Here is a 6,298-nt window from a genome sequence, read left to right on the forward strand (position 1 = left end):
AGGTTGCCCTTGGTAAAGCTATTCTTCAATACCTGAATCTTATCAGTTGCTCTAGGAGTGTGCAGGGATTCTATATTCATGTGGGGCCATGCAAGAGAAGAAATAAAAAAAACATTTGCGAAGAGGTTGGTTTTCCAATCTACACGTGTAGTTCATCGCCTTCACCACTCAGATACCAAGTGCTGTGCTCTTGCGGTGGCAGTCGGCCATCTTACCAATGTTTGCGTAAGTCAAAATCTTACAATGCCATAAAAAAGGTCTTATTTTTTTGGTTGCTCGATGAGGATGGGATTCGAACCCATGCATGCAGAGCACAATGGATTAGCAGTCCATCACCTTAACCACTCGGCCACCTTATCCGCAGGTACACAAGTGGCAGTTGCCCCCACAAACTGTAGTTGCTGTATGTAAACCCATGATTGAAATCAATGAAAGTTAAGTATTGCAACGGCAGGGCCATGTGTCGATCCCATCGAGACATTTAACAAATGTGTTGTCAGGCTGAGTGGTCTAAAGTGCTTGATTAAGTGAGTGGAGGTGTCGGTTCAAATCCCACCGTTGAGGTTGCCCTTGGTAAAGCTATTCTTCAATACCTGAATCTTATCAGTTGCTCTAGGAGTGTGCAGGGATTCTTTATTCATGTGGGGCCATGCAAGAGAAGAAATAAAAAAAACATTTGCGAAGAGGTTGGTTTTCCAATCTACACATGTAGTTCATCACCTTCACCACTCAGATACCAAGTTCTGTGCTCTTGCGTTGGCAGTCGGCCATCTTACCAATGTTTGCGTAAGTCAAAATCTTACAGTGCCATAAAAAAGGTCCTTTTTTTTGGTTGCTCGATGAGGATGGGATTCAAACCCATGCATGCAGAGCACAATGGATTAGCAGTCCATCGCCTTAACCACTCGGCCACCTCATCCGTTGGTACATAAGTGGCAGTTGCCCCCACAAATTGTAGTTGCTGTATGTAAACCCATGATTGAAATCAATGAAAGTTAGGCATTGCAACGGCAGAGCCATGTGTCGATCCCATCGAGACATTTAACAAATGTGTTGTCAGGCTGAGTGGTCTAAAGTGCTTGATTAAGTGTGTGGAGGTGTCGGTTCAAATCCCACCGTTGAGGTTGCCCTTGGTAAAGCTATTCTTCAATACCTGAATCTTATCAGTTGCTCTAGGAGTGTGCAGGGATTCTTTATTCATGTGGGGCCATGCAAGAGAAGAAATAAAAAAAACATTTGCGAAGAGGTTGGTTTTCCAATCTACACATGTAGTTCATCACCTTCACCACTCAGATACCAAGTTCTGTGCTCTTGCGTTGGCAGTCGGCCATCTTACCAATGTTTGCGTAAGTCAAAATCTTACAGTGCCATAAAAAAGGTCCTTTTTTTTGGTTGCTCGATGAGGATGGGATTCGAACCCATGCATGCAGAGCACAATGGATTAGCAGCCCATCACCTTAACCACTCGGCCACCTTATCCGCAGGTATGCAAGTGGCAGTTGCCCCCACAAACTGTAGTTGCTGTATGTAAACCCATGATTGAAATCAATGAAAGTTAAGTATTGCAACGGCAGGGCCATGTGTCGATCCCATCGAGACATTTAACAAATGTGTTGTCAGGCTGAGTGGTCTAAAGTGCTTGATTAAGTGTGTGGAGGTGTCGGTTCAAATCCCACCGTTAAGGTTGCCCTTGGTAAAGCTATTCTTCAATACCTGAATCTTATCAGTTGCTCTAGGAGTGTGCAGGGATTCTATATTCATGTGAGGCCATGCAAGAGAAGAAATAAAAAAAACATTTGCGAAGAGGTTGGTTTTCCAATCTACACATGTAGTTCATCACCTTCACCACTCAGATACCAAGTTCTGTGCTCTTGCGTTGGCAGTCGGCCATCTTACCAATGTTTGCGTAAGTCAAAAACTTACAGTGCCATAAAAAAGGTTATTTTTTGGGGTTGCTCGATGAGGATGGGATTCGAATCCATGCATGCAGAGCACAATGGATTAGCAGTCCATCGCCTTAACCACTCGGCCACCTCATCCGTTGGTACATAAATGGCAGTTGCCCCCACAAATTGTAGTTGCTGTATGTAAACCCATGATTGAAATCAATGAAAGTTAGGCATTGCAACGGCAGAGCCATGTGTCGATCCCATCGAGACATTTAACAAATGTGTTGTCCGACTGAGTGGTCTAAAGTGCTTGATTAAGTGTGTGGAGGTGTCGGTTCAAATCCCACCGTTGAGGTTGCCCTTGGTAAAGCTATTCTTCAATACCTGAATCTTATCAGTCGCTCTAGGAGTGTGCAGGGATTCTATATTCATGTGGGGCCATGCAAGAGAAGAAATAAAAAAAACATTTGCGAAGAGGTTGGTTTTCCAATCTACACATGTAGTTCATCACCTTCACCACTCAGATACCAAGTTCTGTGCTCTTGCGTTGGCAGTCGGCCATCTTACCAATGTTTGCGTAAGTCAAAATCTTACAGTGCCATAAAAAATGTCATATTTTTTTTGGTTGCTCGATGAGGATGGGATTTGAACCCATGCATGCAGAGCACAATGGATTAGCAGTCCATCGCCTTAACCACTCGGCCACCTCATCCTTTGGTACATAAGTGGCAGTTGCCCCCACAAATTGTAGTTGCTGTATGTAAACCCATGATTGAAATCAATGAAAGTTAGGCATTGCAACGGCAGAGCCATGTGTCGATCCCATCGAGACATTTAACCTCTTGGGGCTAGGTGGGACGCTTAGCGTGCCACCCGTGGTGCACTCCATCAACAGCAGGTGCATTTCAAGAGCGGCAAATTTGAATCCAAATAAATGTCAAAATTCAAATTTTTCAAAAATACAACTATTTTACACCATTTGAAAGATAAACATCTCCTTAATCTAACCACGTTTTACGATTTCAAAAAGGTTTTACGGCGAAATCATAAATTTAGAGTGTGTTAGGACAGTACATTTACAAGAGTTGTGTGTAATGTTTTGTCAAGTCAAAGACAGGGTCACCAAAACCATAAAACCAGCTAAAATGATGCACTAACCTTTTACAATCTCCATCAGATGACACTCCTAGTACATTATGTTAGACAATGCATGCATTTTTAGTTCTATCAAGTTCATATTTATATCCAAAAACAGCGTTTTACTATGGCATTGATGTTGAGGAAATCGTTTCCCTCCAATAACCGGCAGTCAAGTCAGCGTCACAAATTAAATAATTAAAATTAGAAAACATTGGTAAAATATTATATTGTCATTTAAAGAATTATAGATTTACATCTCTTGAACGCAATCAACTTGCCAGATTTAAAAATAACCTTACTGGGAAATCACACTTTGCAATAATCTGAGCACTGCGCCCAGAAAAATACGCGTTGCGATACAGACTAGACGTCATGTTGGGGAGATCTAAAATCGAAAATACTATGTAAATAATCCATTACCTTTGATTCTCTTCATCAGATGTCACTTCCAGGTATCACAGGTCCATAACGAATGTAGTTTTGTTCAAAAAAAGCTCATCATTTATGTCCAAAATCTCCGTCTCGTTAGCACATGATGTAAGCCAGCCGGACTTCTCGTCATGAACGAGGGGAAAAATATATTTCCGTTCGTTCAAACATGTCAAACGTTGTATAGCATAAATCATTAGGGCCTTTTTTAACCAGAACATGAATAATATTCAAGGTGGACGAATGCATACTCTTTATAACGTATTGGAACGAGGGTACCCAACATGAACTCGCGCGCCAGGTGTCTAATGGGACATCATCGTTCCATGGCTCTTGTTCGGTCAGATCTCCCTCCAGAAGACTCAAAACACTTTGTAAAGGCTGGTGACATCTAGTGGAAGCAATAGGAAGTGCCAAAATATTCCTAAGCCCCTGTGTTTTTCAATGGGATAGGTTTAAAGTCAATACAACACATCAGGTATCCACTTCCTGTCAGAAAATGTCTCAGGGTTTTGCCTGCCAAATGAGTTCTGTTATACTCACAGACACCATTCAAACAGTTTTGGAAACTTTAGAGTGTTTTCTATCCATATATAATAAGTATATGCATATTCTAGTTACTGGGTAGGATTAGTAACCAGATTAAGTCGGGTACATTTTTTTTATCCAGACGTGCAAATGCTGCCCCCTAGACCCAACAGGTTAACAAATGTGTTGTCCGGCTGAGTGGTCTAAAGTGCTTGATTAAGTGTGTGGAGGTGTCGGTTCAAATCCCACCGTTGAGGTTGCCCTTGGTAAAGCTATTCTTCAATACCTGAATCTTATCAGTTGCTCTAGGAGTGTGCAGGGATTCTATATTCATGTGGGGCCATGCAAGAGAAGAAATAAAAAAAACATTTGCGAAGAGGTTGGTTTTCCAATCTACACATGTAGTTCATCACCTTCACCACTCAGATACCAAGTTCTGTGCTCTTGCGTTGGCAGTCGGCCATCTTACCAATGTTTGCGTAAGTCAAAAACTTACAGTGCCATAAAAAAGGTCAATTTTTGGGGTTGCTCGATGAGGATGGGATTCGAATCCATGCATGCAGAGCACAATGGATTAGCAGTCCATCGCCTTAACCACTCGGCCACCTCATCCGTTGGTACATAAATGGCAGTTGCCCCCACAAATTGTAGTTGCTGTATGTAAACCCATGATTGAAATCAATGAAAGTTAGGCATTGCAACGGCAGAGCCATGTGTCGATCCCATCGAGACATTTAACAAATGTGTTGTCCGACTGAGTGGTCTAAAGTGCTTGATTAAGTGTGTGGAGGTGTCGGTTCAAATCCCACCGTTGAGGTTGCCCTTGGTAAAGCTATTCTTCAATACCTGAATCTTATCAGTCGCTCTAGGATTGTGCAGTGATTCTATATTCATGTGGGGCCATGCAAGAGAAGAAATAAAAAAAACATTTGCGAAGAGGTTGGTTTTCCAATCTACACATGTAGTTCATCACCTTCACCACTCAGATACCAAGTTCTGTGCTCTTGCGTTGGCAGTCGGCCATCTTACCAATGTTTGCGTAAGTCAAAAACTTACAGTGCCATAAAAAAGGTCATTTTTTGGGGTTGCTCGATGAGGATGGGATTCGAATCCATGCATGCAGAGCACAATGGATTAGCAGTCCATCGCCTTAACCACTCGGCCACCTCATCCGTTGGTACATAAATGGCAGTTGCCCCCACAAATTGTAGTTGCTGTATGTAAACCCATGATTGAAATCAATGAAAGTTAGGCATTGCAACGGCAGAGCCATGTGTCGATCCCATCGAGACATTTAACAAATGTGTTGTCCGACTGAGTGGTCTAAAGTGCTTGATTAAGTGTGTGGAGGTGTCGGTTCAAATCCCACCGTTGAGGTTGCCCTTGGTAAAGCTATTCTTCAATACCTGAATCTTATCAGTCGCTCTAGGAGTGTGCAGGGATTCTATATTCATGTGGGGCCATGCAAGAGAAGAAATAAAAAAAACATTTGCGAAGAGGTTGGTTTTCCAATCTACACATGTAGTTCATCACCTTCACCACTCAGATACCAAGTTCTGTGCTCTTGCGTTGGCAGTCGGCCATCTTACCAATGTTTGCGTAAGTCAAAATCTTACAGTGCCATAAAAAAGGTCATATTTTTTTGGTTGCTCGATGAGGATGGGATTTGAACCCATGCATGCAGAGCACAATGGATTAGCAGTCCATCGCCTTAACCACTCGGCCACCTCATCCTTTGGTACATAAGTGGCAGTTGCCCCCACAAATTGTAGTTGCTGTATGTAAACCCATGATTGAAATCAATGAAAGTTAGGCATTGCAACGGCAGAGCCATGTGTCGATCCCATCGAGACATTTAACCTCTTGGGGCTAGGTGGGACGCTAGCGTGCCACCCGTGGTGCACTCCATCAACAGCAGGTGCATTTCAAGAGCGGCAAATTTGAATCCAAATAAATGTCAAAATTCAAATTTTTCAAAAATACAACTATTTTACACCATTTGAAAGATAAACATGTCCTTAATCTAACCACGTTTTACGATTTCAAAAAGGTTTTACGGCGAAAGCATAAATTTAGAGTATGTTAGGACAGTACATTTACAAGAGTTGTGTGTAATGTTTTGTCAAGTCAAAGACAGGGTCACCAAAACCATAAAACCAGCTAAAATGATGCACTAACTTTTTTACAATCTCCATCAGATGACACTCCTAGTACATTATGTTAGACAATGCATGCATTTTTAGTTCTATCAAGTTCATATTTATATCCAAAAACAGCGTTTTACTATGGCATTGATGTTGAGGAAATCGTTT

General features: G+C 42.0%; 8 non-coding genes across 8 annotated transcripts; all 8 read right to left on the reverse strand.

The window, feature by feature from the left end:
• Positions 1 to 277: 277 nt before the first annotated feature.
• On the reverse strand, positions 278 to 359 carry trnas-gcu (transfer RNA serine (anticodon GCU)). The gene has a single exon. It is a non-coding gene; the product is annotated as a tRNA-Ser (tRNA).
• Positions 360 to 837: 478 nt separating this feature from the next.
• trnas-gcu (transfer RNA serine (anticodon GCU)) lies at positions 838 to 919 on the reverse strand. Its single transcript has one exon. It is a non-coding gene; the product is annotated as a tRNA-Ser (tRNA).
• Positions 920 to 1,397: 478 nt separating this feature from the next.
• trnas-gcu (transfer RNA serine (anticodon GCU)) lies at positions 1,398 to 1,479 on the reverse strand. The gene has a single exon. It is a non-coding gene; the product is annotated as a tRNA-Ser (tRNA).
• Positions 1,480 to 1,957: 478 nt separating this feature from the next.
• trnas-gcu (transfer RNA serine (anticodon GCU)) lies at positions 1,958 to 2,039 on the reverse strand. The gene has a single exon. It is a non-coding gene; the product is annotated as a tRNA-Ser (tRNA).
• A 480-nt stretch (positions 2,040 to 2,519) lies between these two features.
• On the reverse strand, positions 2,520 to 2,601 carry trnas-gcu (transfer RNA serine (anticodon GCU)). The gene has a single exon. It is a non-coding gene; the product is annotated as a tRNA-Ser (tRNA).
• Positions 2,602 to 4,516: 1,915 nt separating this feature from the next.
• trnas-gcu (transfer RNA serine (anticodon GCU)) lies at positions 4,517 to 4,598 on the reverse strand. The gene has a single exon. It is a non-coding gene; the product is annotated as a tRNA-Ser (tRNA).
• A 478-nt stretch (positions 4,599 to 5,076) lies between these two features.
• Positions 5,077 to 5,158, reverse strand: trnas-gcu (transfer RNA serine (anticodon GCU)). Its single transcript has one exon. It is a non-coding gene; the product is annotated as a tRNA-Ser (tRNA).
• A 479-nt stretch (positions 5,159 to 5,637) lies between these two features.
• Positions 5,638 to 5,719, reverse strand: trnas-gcu (transfer RNA serine (anticodon GCU)). The gene has a single exon. It is a non-coding gene; the product is annotated as a tRNA-Ser (tRNA).
• Between the last annotated feature and the right edge of the window lie 579 nt (positions 5,720 to 6,298).

Source organism: Salmo salar, unplaced genomic scaffold, assembly GCF_905237065.1.
Source record: "Salmo salar unplaced genomic scaffold, Ssal_v3.1, whole genome shotgun sequence".
Lineage (NCBI taxonomy): Eukaryota > Metazoa > Chordata > Actinopteri > Salmoniformes > Salmonidae > Salmo > Salmo salar.